This window comes from Pinus tabuliformis, chromosome 7, assembly GCF_031772625.1.
Source record: "Pinus tabuliformis cultivar Carrire ecotype Pingquan chromosome 7, CPIR1, whole genome shotgun sequence".
In the NCBI taxonomy this organism is placed as follows: domain Eukaryota; kingdom Viridiplantae; phylum Streptophyta; class Pinopsida; order Pinales; family Pinaceae; genus Pinus; species Pinus tabuliformis.
Genome location: NC_142293.1, coordinates 877643696 through 877667083, shown reverse-complemented (window position 1 = coordinate 877667083; position 23388 = coordinate 877643696).

Here is a 23388-nt window from a genome sequence, read left to right as displayed (position 1 = left end):
TAAATTGATTTGTAAGAGAAACTTTGCATTGTGTTTGGATTTGAAGTAAGTTGGATTACAAGGGAAATTCAATGTCGAGAGTGCATTACCCATTTGTATTATGTTTTAATTGGAGGTACATTGATTTATAAAGGTATTTTTATGCTCATAATGGGTAGTCCAACCCATTTGCATTGTGTTTTAATTCATTTATCTATTGTTTGGAATAGAGTGTGTGATAATATGCAGAGATTTCACATTCATAGGTTTCACATTCGAACTTCTTAGACAAATACTTCAAATGCAATGACTACATTAATCTGTGAAATTCATTTTCCGATTCATTTACAGTTAAAAGATGCAATTTCACTTAATGTCTGGATCTCTGTCACCTTCCATATCTGCATCAAAATATCCCTGTAGAGAAATGTTTGAACCACCAAGGCATAATGCTTGATTTATGGTACCTTTCAAATATCTGAGAATCAATTTCACTGCCATCCAATATTCCTTTCCTGGATTGTTCATGTACCTGCTTACAACTCCCACTACATGTGCAATATCAGGGTTTGTGCAGACCATTGCATACATTAAACTTCCAACTCCTGATGCATATGGAACTTTAGACATATAATCCATGTCTTCTTGCGTCTTTGGGCACATCTCCTTACTAAGTTTGAAATGGCTAGCAAAAGGTGTACTAACTAGTTTTGCATTGTGCATATTAAATCTTTTCAACAACTTTTGTATGTACTCATTCTAAGACAATGTTAATTTGTGATTTTTCCTGTCTCTAGTTATTATCATACCAAGCATTTGTTTTGTAGCTCCCAAATCCTTCATTGTAAATGAATTTGCCAATTTTCTTTTGAGCACATTTATTTCCTGCATGTTAGACCCTGCAACAAGCATGTCATCTACATACAATAGCAATATAATATAGCTGCCATCATTTTGTTTTTTCAGATAAACACAATGATCAAAGTGACATCTAGTATAACCTTGTTCAGACATAAACTTGTCAAATTTTAGATACCACCACCTTGGAGCCTGTTTTAAGCCATACAAGCTCTTCTTCTGATCCAGATTTAAACAGGAACGCAACAAATTACAGAGATAACCATATACACAAAGATGCAGCGGAAATAATACTTCATTTCATTAATGGAAAATACTGAAATATGCTTACAACCAGAAATGGAAATAAACCAGCTAGGGCGATGGTAGCTTATCTCTGAGAAGAGATGTGATGGCTACATGCCTCTGAAATGTGTTACAATGAGGCTCAAAGGCCTATTTATTGTTGAGAAACAATGGAAAACCCTTAACATTCCAAAACCTAACCCTAGGAGATGAAACACCAAATTGTGGGCCCCGTTTGGGGTAAATTGGTACATCAACTTCCCGGGGTCGTAACTTTGGCATGTGATCTCCGTTTGACGCATACAATAGCTCGTTAGAAAGATCTATCCGAGTACTATCATTGTTGGAACGGGAAACATCGGTCCATTCCATGGACCCATGTTGCCCCCGGATTCCCCAAAAAACGTCGTTTAGGGCCTCAAAACGGCTTCGGAAGTTCAGGACCCGAAAAACTGCTAAAAATAGTAAGTTGTGCTACAATTAAGGAAACTGAAAATGCTGAGAAAGACAATGGTGGGGGTCCAGGTGGACTTGGCAGGTGGCCACCAATATCCACCTGGATCATTCCTCCCCCCTTAGGAAGCAATGGTCCCTATTGCGTTGAGCTCCTCCATGAGATGAGGAAACTTTTGCTGAACTTGTTCCCTGGTGAGCCACTTGCCCTGCTGAAGGAGTTGGCCTGCTTTGACAACTCGATACAGTTGGATATTCTGTTGGCGAGTGTTCTTGATCTGTGTGTCCATGATCCGATCAGTTGCAGCTTGTTCCATGCAATCTGGATTTAATTCTGTGGGTTTGAGCTGTTCTGCAATGTCGGATGTGTCTAGCAATGGTGGAAAGTATGGCTGAAGGTGGTCCACATTGAACACTGGGTGCAGGCCAAGGAATGGGGGAATGCTGAGCTCAAATGCATTGTCTCCCATAGCCTTAGTAATAGTGTAAGGACCATATCGGAGTGGTCTCAATTTCCGATAGGCTCCAGTCAGGCGTTCCTTTTGCAAATGCAACCAGACTTTGTCGCCCACCTGAAACTTGTGTGGCACCCGATGTTGATCATGTCGTTGCTTGTACTTGGCATTTGATTTCTCAAGAATGTCATGGACCTGCTGGCGAATATGTTGGATGCGCTCAATGAAGCTGGTGGCCTTATCTGTTTCGGACTGGACATGAGCTGAATTCATGTGAGTAGCTGCAAGTGGCATGGCCACATCAATGGGGCATAGTGGCTGGAATCCCAAACCCACTTGAAAAGGGCTATGGCCAGTGGAGCTGTGAAGAGCTCGGTTGTAGCTGTGTTGAACATAGGGGAGGCTCTCGTCCCATGTGCATGGATGCTTTGAGTTATACATGCGCAGAATGTGCACAATCATCCTATTGACAACCTCTGTCTAGCCATCAGTTTGAGGATGGAAGGCTGTGGACTTCGTGAGTTTGGTGTCCAGCATTGACCAGAGACTGGACCAAAATGTGCTGAGAAACCGACTGTCCCGATCTGAGATGATAGACTGTGGGATCCCAAAGTGCACCCACACTCGTTCAAAGAAGAGTTTAGCAGTGGCTTCTGCTGTGATATTCTTCTTGCAGGCCACCATAATGGCCATCTTCAAGAACCTGTCGACGACCACAAAAACACAGTCATTTCCATGCTTAGTGGAAGGAAGGCCTGACATGTAATCCATGGAGATGGATTCCCAAGGTCGACTAGGGGTAGGCAACGGGGTATAGAGGTCGTGCTTCTTAATGGTCGGTTTGGCAATGGCACAGGCAGTACATGACCTGATGTACTTCCCAACATCCTGTCGAAGATTCGGCCAATAGAAATAATTTTGCAGTACTGCCACTGTTTTCTCGACCCCGAAATTCCCAGCAGCCCGACTGTAGTGTGCTTCCCAAATCATCTTGGCACGCTCGCTTGAAGGAACACAAAGGTGACCGAGGTGGCATAATAGGGCATCCTGGAGGTGAAAATCTGCAACACGCCGACCCTCCAAGAGTGTCTGGTATGTGTGGCCGAATTCTAGGTCGCTTTTGTAGAGAAGTGGCCAATCAGAAGTCTCATGCCCACAAGAGTTGAGCACGGTGGTTAACGCCATGATCGGTGGTCGACTGAGGCAATCTGCAACATTATTGGTGCTGCCCTTCTTATACTTGATATTCAAGTGGAACTGTTGCAGGTATGTAGACCACTTCTGATGGCGATCATTCTGCAATTTCCCTTGGGTTTGTATGAAATGCAGGGGTCGGTGGTCTGTGTGGATGACCGTTTCCTTCCCCAAAATGTAATGCTTCCATTGTCGGCATGCCTGTACAATGGAATACATCTCTTTATCATAAGTGGGGTACTTCCGGACTGTGTCTGAAAGTGTTTCACTGTGATATGCCACTGGATATCCATGTTGAGTAAGGACTGCCCCAATAGCATAGTCAGAGGCATCTGTCTCGACCTCAAATGGTTGTTGTAAATCTGGTAACGCGAGCACTGGTGCCGTGCAGAGGCGATCCTTCAACTCCACGAATGCCTTCTGTTGAGATTCAGACCAAAAGAATCTTGCTTTTGCCCCTCCCTTTTTGACCTGACTCAAGGGCCAAGAAATATGAGAAAACCCCAACACAAACCTGCAGTAGAAGTTGGCAAGACCTAGAAAGCTGCGGAGCTCTGTTAGAGTGGTTGGAGAGGGCCAATCCCGAATGACTTGGATCTTGGCTGGATCGACATGCACCCCCTATTCATCAATGATGTATCCCAGATACTGAACTTGGGTCATGCCAAAAGTGCATTTCTCCAAATTGGCACATAGCTTGTGTTGCCGCAGTGTTTGGAGAACCTGTCGGATGTGGTGGAGGTGCTCTTCCCAACTCTGGCTGAAGATCAGAATGTCATCCAAGTATACTACTACAAAGGAGTTGGTGAATGGCCGCAAGATGTCATCCATTAGCCTCATAAAGATTGCAGGAGCATTCGTCAATTCGAAAGGCATGACCAACCATTCGAAGAGGCCCTCCTTGGATTTGAAGGCAGTCTTCCACACATCAGAGGGTTCGATTGGTACCTGGTGATATCCTGACTTCAGATCGATCTTGCTGAAATATTTCGCCCCCTTTAGTTGGTCTAGGAGGTCATCAATCCGCGGGATCGGGTACCTATTACGGACAGTGATCTTGTTCAGCGCCCAATAGTCAATACAGAGTCTCCACGTCCCATCCTTCTTCTGTACCAACACGATCGGGCTCCCACAGGGCGATGAACTCGGACGGATGTGACCTTTCTGCAGGAGCTCTTGAATCTACCTCTTGATTTCATTGTTCTCCAGAACGGAGCGCCGATAAATTGGTCCATTGGGTAGCGGCGCACCTGGGGTCAGATCAATGGAGTGCTTGACTTGACAGTGCAGAGGAACCCCTACCGGGGAGGTGAAGATGTCCTCGTACTCCTCCACAATCTTGTCCATCTGTAGTTGTCGTGCAGAGGGACCCCATCTCGAGGCCGCGGCCACTGTCTTCTTCTTTCCTTGAGGGCGTATCATCAGGAAAACAAATTTCCTGGTTTTGGAAATGATCTTACTGCATTGTTTTGCAGTAATCAAGGAGATGGCGGCAGGTGGTGCTACCTCTGGTATCTTGAACAACTTATTTCCCAATGTAATAATAACAGCACAGGGCCTTGATTCATACACATCATGTCGCTTCCACAAGTATGGTTGTCCTAGTAATACATCACAAACTTCAAGTGGAGCAATGTCACACAATACCTCATCCGTGAAGGGCTTGATGTTGTATGGAAGGCAACACTGCCGGCTCACGCGAAGATCTCGTCCTTGGTGAAGCCACCCAATGGTATATGGTTGTGGATGTGCTGTGGTCGGTAAGCCCAACCGCTTCACGACCTCTGCCGAAATGAGGTTCTTTTGACTCCCGCTATCAACAATGAACTGTATCGGGGAGCCCTTTACCCACATCTGAGAGTGGAAGAGACACTCCTCCTCCTCTGGATCTTCGGGTTCATTTTTCTGGATCTTTGCGGTAGCAACAGTGGCGCTGGGATCCGCATCAATGATCTGCTTCCCTTTTTCATACCCCTTATCGGGTTCTGACTCAGAGTCGGAACATGCATCTGATTCTGAAACCTTTAGCTCAGCCACTAGTGACTGCTTGGCCCAACACTCACTTGTGTTGTGAGTGAAGCTCTTATGGAACTCGCACCATTTTCCAGTGTCCTTTCTCGGCTTCGCGGCGCTGTTCTTTGCTTGCAGCTTCGGCTGGTTGTCTTGGGCTGTCCCGCCTTGGCTTTGTCCTTTGTTCTGTGGTTTTGGGGCACCTTTCCCCTACTTTGGATTCGCAGATCCAAAGTCTCGCTTCTTTTGTTTAAACTTCTGCTCGACCTTGACGGTATATCGGTATGCTGCGCCGAGCGAGGGGATGTTTAGGAATTGTATTTCTTCCTGGATGTACTTGTGCAGGCAGCCACGGTATTTGAGTATCAAATGTTGCTCTGAATCCTTGATACCCAACTTTGTGCGAAGGGTATGGAAAAGATTGGTGAACTCCGGCACGTCTTGGTCCCTTCCCTGCCGCAGCGTGGTCCACTTTATGTATTCATCCTCATAGCTTCCAACAGGGTAGTACTGCTCCTTGACGGCATCCCGGAACAAATCCCAGGTGGGTGCGGCTGAAAATAGTGAGCCAGTACTTTCATCCTTCTGCTCGCAGTAGGTTTCCCACCAGTCCTTGACGTGGGGGGCTGCTTTGAGGAGAGCAAAAACAATCTTTTCCCGACTCGAAAATTCATGAACAAAAAAATAACCCTCTAGCAGATTTAACCATTTATCTACGGCATCTGCGTCTATCTAACCCTCGAATGTGGGGATTTCAAAATTAACTTGTACCTTAAAGGGTGTGGTGTTTCCAGAGTAGCTGCTGGAAGCCGATGCGCCGCTTCTGGGTAGCCGCTGAAGGATCTGGGCAAAGTTGTCCATCATCGCGTTCCGTTGTCGCTCGAGGGCTTCTTCGAGCAAGATTTTAATGGGATCTCCTGCCCCCTCGTCTTTCTTCTCGTCCGCCATGGGAGGCCGTCGGGATTTGCGAGGCTGGTCTTGCAAAGGTTCAACCAGTTCAAGCCCTAACTCCTTATATCCCGACCTTGTTGGGGACATGCAAAGAAAAACAGAGAAAAAGCAGACCGCTCTGATACCACTGATCCGGATTTAAACAAGAACACAACAAATTACAGAGATAACCATATACACAAAGATGCAGCGGAAATAATACTTCATTTCATTAATGGAAAATACTGAAATATGCTTACAACCAGAAATGGAAATAAACCAGCTAGGGCGATGGTAGCTTATCTCTGAGAAGAGATGTGATGGCTACATGCCTCTGAACTGTGTTACAATGAGGCTCGAAGGCCTACTTATTGTTGAGAAACAATGGAAAACCCTTAACATTCCAAAACCTAACCCTAGGAGATGAAACGCCAAACTGTGGGCCCCGTTTGGGGTAAATTGGTACATCAACTTCCCGGGGTCGTAACTTCGGCATGTGATCTCCGTTTGACGCATACAATAGCTCGTTAGAAAGATCTATCTGAGTACTATCATTGTTGGAACGGGCAACATCGGTCCATTCCATGAACCCATGTTGCCCCCGGATTCCCCAAAAAACGTCGTTTAGGGCCTCAAAACGGCTCCGGAAGTTCAGGACCCGAAAAACTGCTAAAAATAGTAAGTTGTGCTACAATTAAGGAAACTGAAAATGCTGAGAAAGACAAGGGTGGGGGTCCAGGTGGACTTGGCAGGTGGCCACCAATATCCACCTGGATCATCTTCAACCTGCACACTAGTTTCTCCTTCTCTTTCACCTTATATCCTTGTGGCTGCTACATATATATCTCTTCTTCTAAATCCCCATGGATAAAGGTTGTCTTTACATCTAACTACTCAAGATGCAAATCTTCAACTGCTACTAGACTTAAAATAGTTCTGATTGAAGTCATTTTAACAACACGAGAAAATATTTCATCAAAATCAATACCTTTCTTCTGTGCAAACGCCTTCACCACAAGTCTATCTGTGTACCTTTGTTTTCCTCCATCTTCTTCCTTCAGCCTGTAAACCCATTTATTCTTCAATGTAGTTTTTCTTATAGGCAACCTGACTAAGCCCCAAGTCTGGTTATGCATTAAGGAATCCATCTCTTCTTCCATGGCTACCTCCCACTTCTTCCTACTTTCAACCTGCATTGTTTCTTCATAACATTCGGGTTCACCAGAATCAATCAACAATAAATAATATAATGAAGGAGAGTATTGTTCAGGGGGTATCCTTATCCTGGTAGATCTTCTAACACCACTTTTAGGTGTTTGGGGTGCCTGTTGATGTTGTTGTGGTTGTTGATTATTATTATTTTCAGGCGCCTTTACTTTTTCATTGATCTCATCAAGAACTGTGTATTCCTTGTTTTCTTTTTCCAGTTTCTTTTCCTGTAACTGATTCTTATACAAGACCTTTTCATTGAATATTACATCTCTTCTCCTAATGATTTTGTGATTTTCATAATCATATAAGCGATAACCAAAATCATTAACACCATATCCAATAAAGGTACATTTCTTTGATTTTGCCTCAAGCTTTGTTCTATTTTCTTTATTAATACGGACAAAGGCCTCACAACCAAAAGGCTTTAAAAAGGAGTAGTTTACTTTTTTACCTGTCCATGCTTCCTCTGGAACACCACCATCCAAGGAACTTGAAGGCCCTCTGTTTATTAGATTAACAACAATATCTACAACATCTGCCCAAAATTGTAAAGGCAATCCTACATGCAATCGCATGCACCTTGCACACTCCATGATTGTTCTGTTCATCCTTTCTGACACACCATTTTCTTGTGTTGTTCTTGGAACTGTCTTCTCTCTGCAAATTCCATGCTCTGAACAATACCTATCAAACTCTTTGCTACAATATTCACCTCCATTGTCTGATCTGAGACACTTCAATTTCTTTCCTGTCTCAATCTCAACCAAAGCTTTCCATTTCTTGAAAGTATCAAATACATCAGATTTTCTGAATACAATAAATCCAAGTTTTTCTAGTTGCATCATCAATAAAAGTAACATAATAACGAGAGCCACCAAGAGATGATACATGAGCAGGTCCCCATACATCTGTATGCACAAGCTCTAATTTTTCGCTCTTCTTTTCTTTCCCAACTCTGAGAAATCTAACTCTCTTCTGTTTTCCATAAATGCAATTCTCACAGAAGTCCAAATCAACATTATTCAAACCCGGCAACAAATTCCTTGAGTGAAGAATCTTCATCCCCTTCTCACTCATGTGTCTGAGCCTATGATTCCATAATGCTACATCTGCTCCTTTGGAAGTTAAAGCATTGACAGAGTTAGAAATACCATTGCATAAATACAATGTACCAACCTTTTCACCTTTTTCTATTACTAGTGCTCCTTTGGTGACCTTCCAAGCTTTATCTGTGAAAGTTGTCACACAACCTTCACCGCCTAACTGCCCTGTTGAAATCAGATTTTTCTTCAGATCTGGAACATGCCTTACCTCCTTTAGTAGCCATTGGTTTCCATTCTGTTGTTTTACAAGAACCTTACCCATTCCAACAATTTTACAGGGTTTATCATCACCCAAACGGACTTGTCCAAAATCTCCTTGAACATAGTCATGAAAATATTTCTTATCAGGTGTGGCATGGAATGAGGCCCCTGAATCTACCACCCAGGAATCAGTAATATTTTCGAAAGAAAGAATCAAAGCATCTTGTAACACCTCACCTGTCACATTTGCTTCATGATTGTTTTCTTGCTGTGCATCTCCTTCTTTTCCCTTCTAAGATCTACAGTCTTTCTTTAGGTATCCTTTCTTTCTGCATTTCCAGCACACTATCCCCGATCTAGACTTGGATCTGCCTTTCCTTGATTTACTGCGATATCCTGAGCTCTTTCCTCTTTCCATTTTTCTTCCCCTAGACTCTGCACTCAAAGCATTACCTGATGTCTCACTGGACCTTTTCCTTCGCATTTCCTCACTAAGGATAGCACCGACAACATCATCAAACTTTAAAGTACTAGATCCAGAAACAGAGTTACTAATGGCCATTACTAAACCATTCCAACTTTCTGGCAATGAGCACAAGAATAACAGAGCTCTAACTTCATCATCAAAGTTTACCCCTACAGAACTTAACTGACTTGTAACAGTATTAAAATCATTTAAATGGTCTGCAACAGATCCACCTTCCGACATCTTCAGATTAAATAATCGTTTCATAAGAAATACCTTGTTTGAGGCCGAGGGTTTTTCATATAGTTTTGCCAATGCCTTAATCAAACCCTCTGTCATTCTTTCCTTCAAAATGTTGAAGGCGACCGACGCTGCGAGGCACAACCGTACTGTTCCGAGTGCCTTTCTATCGAGAAGGTTCCATTCTTCACCTGTGATACCCGTCGGCATCTTTGTTTTTCCACCCAATGGTAGGTACAAATCTTTCTGATACAGATAATCTTCCACAGCGAGAAGTTTTGGCCGTTAAATTTCTCGACCCTAAACTTAACATCTTCCGCCATTTCTCCCACTCGAACCAGGAAACCTTCTCTCCTGTGAGTTTGTCAGCCAAATAGACCTTCGGCTTTGATACCAATTGTTAGAAAAATATTATATATGATAGAGAAATGTAAGACATATAATATGCAGAAAAACACAAATTAACATTGTCTCAGAATGAGTACATACAAAAGGTGTTGAAAAGATTTAATATGCACAATGCAAAACCAGTTAGTACACCTTTTGCTAGCCATTTCAAACTTAGTAAGGAGATGTGCCCAAAGACCCAAGAAGACATGGATTATATGTCTAAAGTTCCATATGCATCAGCAGTTGGAAGCTTAATGTATGCAATGGTCTGCACAAGGCCTGATATTTCACATGTAGTGGGAGTTGTAAGTAGGTACATGAACAATCCAGGAAAGGAACATTGGATGGCAGTGAAATGGATTCTCAGATATTTGAAAGGTACCACAAATCAAGCATTATGCTTTGGTCGTTCAAACATTTCTCTACATGGATATGTTGATGCAGATATGGCAGGTGACAGAGATAACAGGAGGAGAACTACAGGATATGTATTTACTATAGGTGGAACAACTATCAGTTGGGTTTCAAAAATCCAAAGTGTTGTTGCACTTTCAACAACAGAAGCAGAGTATGTTGCTGCTACAGAGGCTAGTAAAGAAATGATTTCGTTACAAAGGTTTATGGGTAAATTGGATAAGAAGCATGATATGGGCAAGTTATACAGTGATAGCCAAAGTGCCATTCATCTTGCAAAGAACTCAGCATTTCATTCCAAGACTAAACACATACAGCTCAAGTACAATTTCATACGATCAGTGTTGGAAGATGGAGAGTTGAAGCTGGAAAAGATACACACTAGCCAGAATCCTGCAGATATGCTCACAAAAGTTGTAACTAGGGAGAAACTTAGAATATGCTCAATTTCAATTGGTCTTCAACGATGATGATGAAGATGAGAAACATCCAGGTCCAAAGAGGAGTCATTGTCCAGCAAATGAAGCAGCGGTGGAGTCGGTACAATCATTCTCCAAGTGGGAGATTGTTGGGTGTGGAGCATGAACATTTAGAGGTAATTGTTTCAGCCAGATGTATACCCCAGCAAGTTTGTACACCCCTCCACGCGGGGGAAGGGGGGGTGCGGGGGGGACTTGTCCCCCCCGTGGGGGTTCGGGAGGCTCGATCGTCCCTGGCTGGGGGGTCCGAGGGCCAACAGTCTCTTGGCTGGGGATTCGGGGGCAGCGCCCCCGAAGCTAAAAGCAGATGTAAAATTGCCTTGTAAAAGTTTAGTAATTTCTAATCAATCTGGGCCGTTCATTAAGTGGATGATCTGACGATAGAACTTATGTTTAGTTTAGGGTTTTTTGCCCTAGAAGGAAACCCCTCTCTTTGTATGAGGGCATTGTATTGAGGCTGTGTAATAGATGTGTATTCTCCAAGTGAGAAACAGAGAGGTGAGACTGTGAGAGAAAACAGAGGATATTATAGCGGATCTGTTGTAGGTTGTGTCTCTTCATTTTGCTGGATAATAAAAAGGAAGGACTGGCTGTTCGGGGTGGACGTAGCCCAAACTAGGTGAACCACGTATATCTGTGTCTCTCTGGTTTTATGTGTTTGTGTTTTTCCGCATATTATATGTCTTGCATTTCTCTGTCATATATAATATTTTTCTAACACATTTTGCATTGTATATTCATTTATAAGTCATTCAGTGTCCATAGTTAGTAGAATTGGAGGTAAATTGATTTGTAAGAGAAACTTTGCATTGTGTTTGGATTTGAAGTAAGTTGGGTTACAAGGGAAATTCAATGTCGAGAGTGCATTACCCATTTGTATTATGTTTTAATTGGAGGTACATTGATTTAGAAAGGTATTTTGATTCTCATAGTGGGCAGTCCAACCCATTTGCATTGTGTTTTAATTCATTTATCTATTGTTTGGAATAGAGTGTGTGATAAAATGCAGATATTTCACATTCATAGATTTCGCATTTGAACTTCTTAGACAAATACTTTAAATGCAATGACTACATTAATCTATGAAATTCATTTTCCGATTCACTTATAGTTAAAAGATGCAATTTCACTTAATGTCTGGGTTGGAACAAATGTGCAATTGAAAGATGTCTAGGTTGGAATGAATGCACTTGTGTATTGTTGTTCATTCCTTTGTGGCATATGGTTTGTGGAGAAATCTGGATTTTATGTCATTTTTGAAATGGTTTTCGTTCTCGTCAGATTTGGTATGTTATCTCATTGAGTTCATATCAAATGGATCTAAGTTGTCCTTTTGTAAATTTCCATCTTGAGGATAGCTCTGTCTCCATATTTTTTGATGTATTGATTGTTGGTTTATAAGGGAAATTCAATGCCCGGCGTGCATTTCCCATTTGTATTGTGTTTTATTTGGAATTGCATTGATTTAAAAAGGCAAATGGATGCTCATAGAAATATGGTCTACCAACCCATTTTGCATTGTATATTCATTTATAAGAGTCATGCAATGTCCATAGTTGGCAGAATTGGAGGTAAATTTATTTGTAAGAGAAACTTTGCATTGTGTTTGGATTCGAAGTAACTTGGGTTACAAGGGAAATTCAATGTCGAGAGTGCATTACCCATTTGTATTATGTTTTACTTGGAGTTACATTGATTTATAAAGGTATTTTGATGCTCATAGTGGGTAGTCCAACCCATTTGCATTGTGTTTTAATTCACTTATATAATGCTTGGAATAGAGTGTGTGATAATATGCAGAGATTTCACATTCATAGGTTTCACATTCGAACTTATTAGACAAATACTTTAAATGAAGTGATTGCATTAATTTGTGAAATTCATTTTCCGATTCGCTTAGAGTTAAAATATGTAATTTCACTTAATTTCTAGGTTGGAACGAATGTACAGTTGAAAGATGTTTGGGTTGGAATGAATGTACTTGTGTATTTTTGTTTCATTCCTTTGTGGCATCTAGTTTGTGGAAAAATATGGATTTTATGTCATTTTGGAAATGGTTTTGGTTCTGGTCAGATTTAGTCTGTTGTCTTATTGAGTTGATAACAGATAGATCTAAGTTGTCCTTTTGAAGATTTCCATCTTGAGGATAGCTCTGTCTCCATATTTTTTGATGTATTAAATGTTGGTTTATAAGGGAAATTCAATGTTCAGAGTGCATTGCCCATTTGTATTGTGTTTTATTTGGAAGTGCATTGATTTGAAAAGGTAAATTGATGCTCATAGAAATCTGGTCTACCAACCCATTTTGCATTGTATATTCATTTATAAGAGTCATTCAATGTCCATAGTTGGCAGAATTCGAGGTAAATTGATTTGTAAGAGAAACTTTTCATTGTGTTTGGATTCGAAGTAAGCTGAGTTACAAGGGAAATTCAATGTCGAGAGTGCATTACCCATTTGTATTATGTTTTAATTGGAGGTAAGTTGTCCTTTGTAACTTGCTATGTCTCCATATTTGTTGATGTATGGAATGTTAGGTTCTTTGACATATTTGTTGATGTATGGAATGTTAGGTCCTTTATGAATATGAAACAAATAACTATGTACTTTTGTTGTTCATTGTTTTATTAAAATAAGTGACTTGTTCAAGATTTCATTATTCACTCGTTTGTAATCATATTTACAACTCAGTTATAAATGTATTGTAAATCATTTGGTGTGTATAGGCATAACAGAAAATCCCATTTGCATTCTCGGGTAAGATTTCTAGATTATAATAGACTATAGATGTTCCTTCTAAAATGTATTTTGGTTACAATGCCGCAAAAAGTATGAAATAAAACAACCTATGTTGTAAGCCAAAATCTTTCTCTGACAAGAAAAAGATACAATTCATACAAAATCCACATCCTAATGTCGTTACAACCAAAAACATCTGACACCCCTATTCTTTATGGCCTTGAGAATCTTGAGTGCCAAAACTCCTCAAGTTACCTGCTTGAGCCAGGTAGGTTGGCCTACCTAAAAAGGGTTGATTAGGAAATGGTTGATTGCTGCCATATGATTGAGTCCAATTTGCACCTTCCAACCATGGAGGAATTGAGTACCCATACCTCACATTTTCACTACTAACCCCTGCATTAAGTGGAGGTGTGTAATGAGCATACATAGAATTGACACCTCCTCTGGTAGGAATAAGGCAAGTGGGTAAACCCTCAGTTTGATAGTGAGGCACTTGAATGTTTATGAGGTCTTGGAATAATGGTGTATTATCTGCAATATTGTCCAATGAGTTTGAAATAATCCTGGTTTCATCAACTATGCTTGCATCATTGTCAACCATATTGATCATCCCTTGTTCCTTTTCAAGAATTTGTTGTGTCTTTCTTGATTCCTTTTCTTGTCTTTCCATTTGTTTTTATTGGTCCTTAACTTGCCTTGATTTATCTCTTTCAAGCCTTTCATCTGCTCGACATTGTGCTGCAACAATCCTTGCTACCTTTTTCTCCTTGACTAGATCCTTCTTTTTCTGTTTTAATTCCTACATTTCAAATTTCTTTTTTTCAGACTCAAATAACAGGTTTATATAGTCTTCTGAGGTGAGTAAGTATGAACTTTGGCCCAAACGAAGACTACCCAGAGTACCTTGCTTTTTTATTCAATGATACTCTCTCTACTGGTAGCTTTAAGAACCGACCAAGTATCTTCTCCACCCCTCCCACCTGCATGTCATTGCTTGGTACTTCCTTTTCAGTATCTAAGACAATTGATTGAACTATATCATTATCTTCATTTGATGCCTCATTATGTGCTTCATCTTCTTCCATTGATCTGTTGTCCAAAAAAAAATGAACAATTTCACTGTTCAATTCTGTTGGTTGTGAGGGCATGTTCATGCTTTGTTCATTGGTTGTTGAGACACTATGTTCATTCATATTAATCACGGCTTCTACCAGCCATGACGGTGGGATTACCTGGCTTGGAAATGTCAATTAGTCATTGTCAACTGCATGTTCAACAATGTCATTAACAATATCAACAACAAGAGTTTCATGTTCTTGAGTTGGTAGAACGATCTCCATGTTACTTCGAATTTGTTCATGATTATACTGTGTTTCACATATAGTTTCATCATCTTCATCATATAAGTGTCCTTGAGAGAGGGAAATCATATTACCAGTTGCAACCACATCATCTTGTTCATCTACTTCTTGCACTTCAACACTTGTTTGGACATGCCCTTCTTCCTTACCATCCACATGAAACGCCTGGCTACAATCAGTATCATGCATAAGGGCATCATATTTCAGTGGCCAGATTCCTATCCTCCTAAAGCCAGCCTTGATATTTGATGGTGTCAGAGCCCTTTTAAAAGCTTTACTTGCAAGCTCTTCTAGCTCGAACCTTTTCACCTCAACCCTTGGATTCTTTGCCATCCACACAGCACGCTCTGACCTGAAATACTTATTGAAAGGCCCAAACACACTAAAATCAAGGGGTTGCAATCTGTGAGTGGTATGAGCAGGCAATGTCAACAGGTCGATGCCTAAATTGTTTTCTTCCTCAATTGTTTGTACAGTCATGTGGCTCCCATGGCCATCTAATATCAATAGATGTTTGTTATTAGGTGAGATGCCACTTGGTACCGACACAGCAAAGTGAAAAACTCAACTTGAAAATAGTTCTTTAGTAATTCATGCATGGGGATGTGTAGCCATGCATGCACCTGTTTCACAGTTATGTATATAGTTTTTCAATTGATTTTTACCTTTGAATAGATAAAATCCTGGGATTGAAGTACCAATTGTATTGACACAACATAAAATAGTTATCCACTCCCTGCTATTAGGAAAAATATTTGGCACATTTCAGATCCCTCTCTTGGCAATTACCCACATGCCACAATTCCTCCCTGCCTGTAGGCCTGTTTCATCACAGTTCCATATATGGTCTGCTCCATAAGAATGTTTACCGTAAGCACTAGAAAGAGTGTCATAGAACTTTTGCACAATTGCAAGGCACAAATTTAATGCTCTGTCTCTGCCAAGGCCCTCAGTTGTACACAATACAAGGTCTAGATGCCCTTTTTTAAACCCAAACCACCATGATTTACCAGGAAACCCATATTTGAATGGGTTTGGCCTCCCTTGACATATTTGAGCAATTGTGGATTTGAGTTGTATCAACTCTAGCCCATGTACCAATTGGGCCATCTCTTTACACCACTCAACCACCTCGACCTCCTCCTCATCAATCATAATTGTAAGATGCCCTCTATGTTTTGTATGAGTAAGTCCATTGATCCAATAATGTATTGATGAGGGAGGAATACCATTTTTTTTGCAGATGCCTGAACTGAGTATCCATTAAACACTATGTCGTCAGTTGCAACTAGAATTTCTTCTTTTTTCCGTCCTCTTATAGCGTTGATATTTTTAGTTGAATATCCCCCTTGGACTGTTGTTGACGGTGGCTCTGTGGGTGATGGTGTGACAACAACAGCTTCAGTCAGATGGTCATCCTCAACAACGTTCCTTGGGGCATTGTTGACATTAACATCACCTGTCCTATCCTCATCTGACGATGGGCATCGCAATTGGGCACCCCTTGTCACTTCCTGCCACTTCTCCTTGTACGAGCAACATAACTAACTTTTGCCATAGATGCAACAACTTGCAGAATTATTGCATGCATTTAGTTAAGATTATTTGTAAATTATGCTTTCATACAAGGCAAAAATACTTCTTCTTTATTACAGGCAATTATCAACATGTATGTTAGTACCCTTGAAAAATCAAATATACATCATCATTTTGTTGTATGTATTCAAAATTATCAGCAATTGTTGTTTTGATAACTTGTTTTTACACTTAAAATACCATGATTGTATTTGTACTTGGAAAACTATTGTCAGTTTCCACCTTCTTCTGGTACTATGAGAACAACTGGTAGTTATTGTTGTTTGAATTAATTTTAGAATCCTGTTTGTTATTGCAATTGAATTCATTCATGGCCCACGTTGTCTCACCAAGTGGACTTGCATTGTCAATCATGTAGTTCAAGTAATGTTTGCCTTATGTTTCTTTCAAGTTGAAAAGAACTTCTGAGTAATAAGAAACTTCCATTGTAGTAGAAGTTTCTCCTGCAAGATTTGATCTAGGATTGCTAGTGTCAATATTGCAAGCTTGACTAGGTGTTTTCATATATTCTAGCCTATGCCAACAGAAATGGTCTGAGTTACCATAACCAACCTAAGAACATATTGAAGGTATTGGTTGTTTGCCTACAAAGTAATGGACTCTGAGATGAGGTCAACATTCGGTATTCTCAAGGATGCACTGATGGGAGTGGGCTCATGTGTTTGGTAGGATGTATTTGAGAGTTATACTATTGGAGGATCATGTAGTTCAAGTAGTGTTTGCCTTATGTTGCTTTCAAGTTGAAAAGAACTTTTGAGTAATAAGAAACTTCTACTATGTTAGTACCCTTGAAAAATCAAATATACAGAATCATTTTGTTGTATGTCTTCAAAATTATCAGTGATTGTTGTTTTGCTAACTTGTTTTTACACTTAAAATACCATGACTGTATTTGTACTTGGAAAAATATTGTCAGTTTCCACCTTCTTCTGGTACTATGATAAGATCTGGCAGTTACTATTGTTTGAATTAATTTGTTTAGAATCTTGTTTGTTATCGCAATTGAATTCATTCATGGTCCACGCTATTTCACCAAGTGGATTTGCATTGTCAATCATGTAGTTCAAGTAGTGTTTGCCTTATGTTGCTTTCCACCTTCTTCTGGTACTATGTGAATATCTGGTAGTTACTGTTGTTTGAATTAATTTGTTTAGAATCCTGTTTGTTATCTCAATTGAATTCATTCATGGCCCACGTTGTCTCACCAAGTGGACTTGCATTTTCAATCATGTAGTTCAAGTAGTGTTTGCCTTATGTTTCTTTCAAGTTGAAAATAACTTTTGAGTAATAAGAAACTTCCATTGTGGTAGAAGTTTCTCCTACAAGATTTGATCTAATATTTCTAGTGTCAATATTGTAGGCTTGTCTTGGTGTTTTCATATATTCTAGCCTCTTCCAAAAGAAATGATCTGAGTTCCCATAACCAACCTAAGAACATATTGAAGGGAATTATGTTTGCCTACATAGTAATGAACTCTAAGACGAGGTCAACATTTGGTATTTCCAAGGATGCACTGATGGGAGTGAGCTCATACGTTTGGTAGGATATATTTGAGAGTTATATTGTTGGAGGATTATGCGATGATTTTGGGCTTGGATTTTATGAGGACAACATAAACATTTGCTTTCATGGAGAAGGATAAAAGTTTTATCATTAGAGACCATGGAGCTCGGATAGTGCCAATGGTGAAGAAGAGTAGTGTGGGATATCATTGAATGGTATTCACAGTTTTGTTGTATGAGATAGATCCTCAGTTACATAAGTTTGAGAAGGGATCAACCCTATATCATGATCAACAAGAAAGGGAGCAAGTGGACATGCCTACATGAGCATCTTAAATTGACAGTATGAGTCAATTTGTAGGTTGGGTAGGAGAAGTTGGATCTTAAATTCAGACCACAGAGATAATGCCTTTTAGGTATGTTCTTCGATCTTCAATAAGACTCTTTGCAGGTTCACAAAATACATAGAGATTGAAGATGATCTTCGCTTCTTTGTCACCAGTAAGACTCGGATTTCAGACCTTGAAGATAAAACCCTTTATAAAGACTATCTCTACAAACTATGATTCGATCAAGTATAGAGTGTTAAACTCGGCCAAAAGAATCAGTTCTGCTGTTAATAACTCCTTGATTAGGATTTCAGCTTTCATGCCCAACATTTGATATAATGTCTCAACGAGCTTGGTCCTAGGAATGCTTATGATTTTTGAAGAAATGAAGCCAAAGCAGGACTTGTTTTCAGAAGATTGGGCTATTTTTTTATCAATCCCTTATGGGTTGTTCTTATTCATTTAGGAGCCTTCTTGAGCTTTTGTATGAAAATAATGTGGGGTTTTAATGGGTCCCCAAAGGCTATAAGTAAGGTAGAAAGGTAAGAACGTTGTATCATGCCTACCATGTAATTGAATCAATTTTCTCGGGTCTCTAGCTGTACTAGGTTTGTTTACAAGGAAGTTCTAATTTCCAGTTATAAGAGTTCTTTGATTAGTAGCAAGTTTCTAATGCTTTGGCATCTGGATTTTATATTGGATCCTCATCAATGGGTGTAACAGTGACTAGCTCTCGATCTCACTTTTAATAGAGCCTATAGTTCCCAAGGGGGATTCTATCCATAGGATTCAGTTATGGCAACCAAGTGTCTTCACCAACAATGTGATGTCAGAGTGAGAGGCCCGAGTGCTTCTTCTAATGAGGGTGCTTTTAGTGCATAAGTGGATGATAGAGATCCTATGGATATTGTGGATTATTGCAAATATGTGATCGGGATATATGATTTTCAATTGACTGAGAAATGGCTTGCAAAGATGAGTTGTTCGAAGACAGATATTAAAGGAGTGTGGAGATACATGAGGAAAAGACGTTTATTAGATACCTTAGTTGCTTGGAGTCAAGGGAGTGACTTTTGAGTCTTCCTATCTATATAAAATCTTTCGTGTGAGGGATGACTGATTGCCTTAGCGTAGAAGTTTCTCCTGCAAGTTTGATCCAAGATTGCTAGTGTCAGTATTGTAGGCTTGTCTTGGTGATTTCATATATTCTAGCCTCTGCCAACAGTAATGGTCTGAATTACCATAACCAACCTGAGAACATATTGAAGGAAATGATGAGCACATTAATTGACCAATTTCAATCTAATTGTAATACTTCAGAATGTTATGAGGAAGACATAACATTTCATTCAAATATTCAGCACATAGGTTCTATACTTTTTCATCTGTAGCTGGCCATACTAGCCAATACTCTTCATTATGGTTGCGTCATATTTTCCAATCAACTTTAAAATGATTCAGAATATAGAAAAATAGAAAAAATATGCTTTTCATGAAAATGAAACTGTAAGAACTGAAATAAAAAACTGTGAGAAATGAAAATAGAATTGTAAGAAAAATGTGTTGTAATTAAAATAACTAACCTAGATATACTCTCAAATATTCTGTGATGGTTTGTCTCCAAGGTTGGTGAATAGTTTGAATGCATAACCTGCAACTTCAACAGTGGTTGAACTTCTTTTATAGTTTTTTGCACTTGAATTTAATTGGTGGTAAGGATGGACATGGATTGCAATGGCTTCATTTTGAATGTGTGATATGGATTTAATTTGATATGATCCAATGGTTGGGAATTTGTTATTTGTTGATCCATGTGCCTTGATCTATTTTAATGAGAAATAGAATGGGTTAGGTGTCATTTATTGAAGTAATTGGGTTGGGTGTCATTTATTGAACACAGTGGGTTTAAATGTTGAACAACACAACAATTATGGGTGACATACATTCACTTTTATTATGTGCATGTATGGATATTTATTTGGGATACATAGCTTCAGTTCTAATGAGTGGGTGTTGAAGTGACTGCTACTCGGTACTTCTTTAATAGACCATTTTGGAAGTATTTATGGTTTTATCTGTTTTCTAGCTAGGTCATTATGATTTGTACTCTTAAGGACTAAGATACTATTTATGGACAATTGTGGGCCCAGTCAATGTTTTGGGAAATTTTGGACATAAATTAAAACATATTTGCACTTAATGTTATTTATTTATTTTTAAATATTGGTTGCAAAAGACTCAATTTCTGGTGGTTTGGTGGGACCACTACTATATCAATCACTGGTCCCTGCACAACATTAGACATCTCTCCCCTATACTATGGATTGTCATTCTCCCAATTACAGATTGCCATCTCTAAGAAAAATTCGTGGCACACTGGGCCCACACTCAGGTACACTAAAATAATCTATTTTCTTTTCAAATTTTAATTTTTTTAATAATATTTAATATTAAAAAATAAAAAATTCGTTGCATACGGGCCCACACTCGGGTACACTAAAATAATCTATGTTCTCTTCAAATTTTAATTTCTATAATAATATTTCATATTGAAAAAATAAAAATAAAAAATTTGTTGCATACCACGCCCACACTCGAGTACACTAAATTAATCTATGTTATTTTCAAATTTTAATTTCTATAATAATATTTAATATTTTTTTATACCACATGGTGAATCGGTAACTGTCTAGCCTAATCTAGGAGAGACCCAGGATCAAACCTAGACGCTGCCACTATAACACCAAGAGCATAACCAATCACCTGCAAATCAGTTATACTAAGTTCCTATGATTTTGGCAAGAGCAGACACCCTAATACTAGTCATTAAGTACTGTTTAATAAGTAAGAAAATCAAAGAAACAATGAATGATGAATACATTTGTAATTACAAAGAAAAATTATATGCCATACCAATATTCATTAATATGAATTTACGTATTATTAAAGAAGTAGATATTTAATGAATATATATTATAAGGATTTTTATTTTTAATATTATATTATCAACTGATTATAAAGTTGTAGTCTAACGAGACTTTTTTTTGCCCTGAAAGTTATGGAAATTCCAATTATATTTTGAAAAAATATGGCAGGGATTTTTGTACATCCAAGTAAAAGTTGTCAAACTTCATAATTTTAGGTGCCCTAGAAGTTTTTGATGATGATGAATCCATTTCCACCATCAATAACATGATTCAAACACTTCCTCTACAAGATTTTTTGAAATTTTTTTGCCTGGATTCTGGCCACTTTTCGCCGTCTGTGCAATTTCCCCGCCTCCATAGACGTCTCTGATTATAAATGTTGGATGTTCAACTTAATTATAATTTATATTGTACGTTTACTTTTTACAATAAGTTGTTATTTAGTTGAGGCTATGATTCCACAAGTATGGATGCCTTACCCAACTTTAAAAGTTACTTAAATAATATAATATCAATCTCAATTTCTATCTCTCTCTCTTTTAACTAGCACAACCCAAGGAAAGAAATCCCTTTCTCTACAATGTAGTTGCTCAAGTCATCCCATTTCCCTCACAAAGAAATCCCTTTCTCTACAATGTAGTCACTCAAGCCATTCAATTTCCCTCGAGGCTCTAGTGCTACTAATCAAGAAATCTCATTGTTAGAAGCTCAAAAGACTCTCAACAATGCATAGTTTTCTTAGTAATGTGAATGCATACATGCACTTAGACATCTTCTCATTTTGGAAATAATAAGTCTTCCCACAATACCACTAAAAATGAATTTTTGCAATAGAACTCTCCTCTCTCCTAGAAGCAAGAACACCTAAAGAAGAATAAGAGGAGCAAATGATTGAACCCCCCAAACAACCAGGAAAATTAGGTTAAATATGCATGCTCTCAAAGCACCAATCGTCTTTCCCCTGAAGCTCACATAACCAAATTTTCCTAATAAGTTAAATATAGGTTTACTAAAATATTATAATTTTGATCTAGCATCTTTAGCTTCCCCCACTCATGGTCATACCTCCCTATAACTCTTATCCCCATCCATCTACAATTGATGATGTCTTTGATTATAATAATTGAAAACATTTTCTACCTAGGCTCTTTGTCATTTCATCTTGTAGAACATACATTATTAATTTAAGGATCAAAATATAGGGTAATACATTCCCCTCCCCCTTCTTTCAACATTACCCTATATATATATATATATATAACACCAAAAATTCAAGAATAAAAATGGGTATGCTTCCCACATAATGTTCTCTAGTTTCCATGTTGCTTCTTCAAGATAGCATGTACACTAGACATTTACCTATCATATGGTTTTGTTCCATAACACCATTATCTTCCTATATAGAATACATATTGATTAAACTTGGAAATCTCTTTATAGCTCTCCTTGAATCAAAGTCTAATCAATAACATATTTAGGATCATGCACACTTTTTCAACAAAGACACATGAAATATTTTATGGACTTTCATGGAAGTAGGAAATACAAGTATGTATGCAACAGGTCCTATTATATCCCATATTTCAAATGGACCAAAAAATATGGTTGCCAACTTAGTACAATTTCCCAAATTCATTGAGATTTTCTTTTTTTTTAGTTTCAAAAATACATGCTCCCCCAAATTAAATTATTTGGCTATACTAGGGTGAATGCATGAAGATGGGTGACATTTTGGGGCCAAATGTGGCAATGAAATTTCAAAATTTTCATCTTTTATCAATTGAAGCCCTCAAAATTCATATAAGCATTGTGAATTTTAATTCGGAGTTAAAAAAACAATACGTGGACAATTATGTTGTTGTCCTAATGATATTTTTTTGCAAAAAATTTAGCGTCATATAATCTCTCAATTTTCCATTAAATGCAATACTTATCCTTGCAAATTTTCACACATCTTAAGAGGTATGGATGTGTTCATGTAGCATAACTTAGTCTAAAATGTGTAATTAATATATATATATAGATATAGATATATAAGCATGATCTACTGAGAGAGAGCTAATTTTTTCATATTAAAAAAATATTTTGTATGCAAATTATATTTTTTTTTTTATTTTTCGAAGTTGGTGAAGTAATATTTCAATTTCATTTTGCATATTGCTATAGGGATTAATGCATGGGTGGTTGTGGTTGGAATACCCTCAAGGATCTTCCTGGGATCCAAGGCAGACCATTCAGATTAACTGCAGCTGGCACAAAGA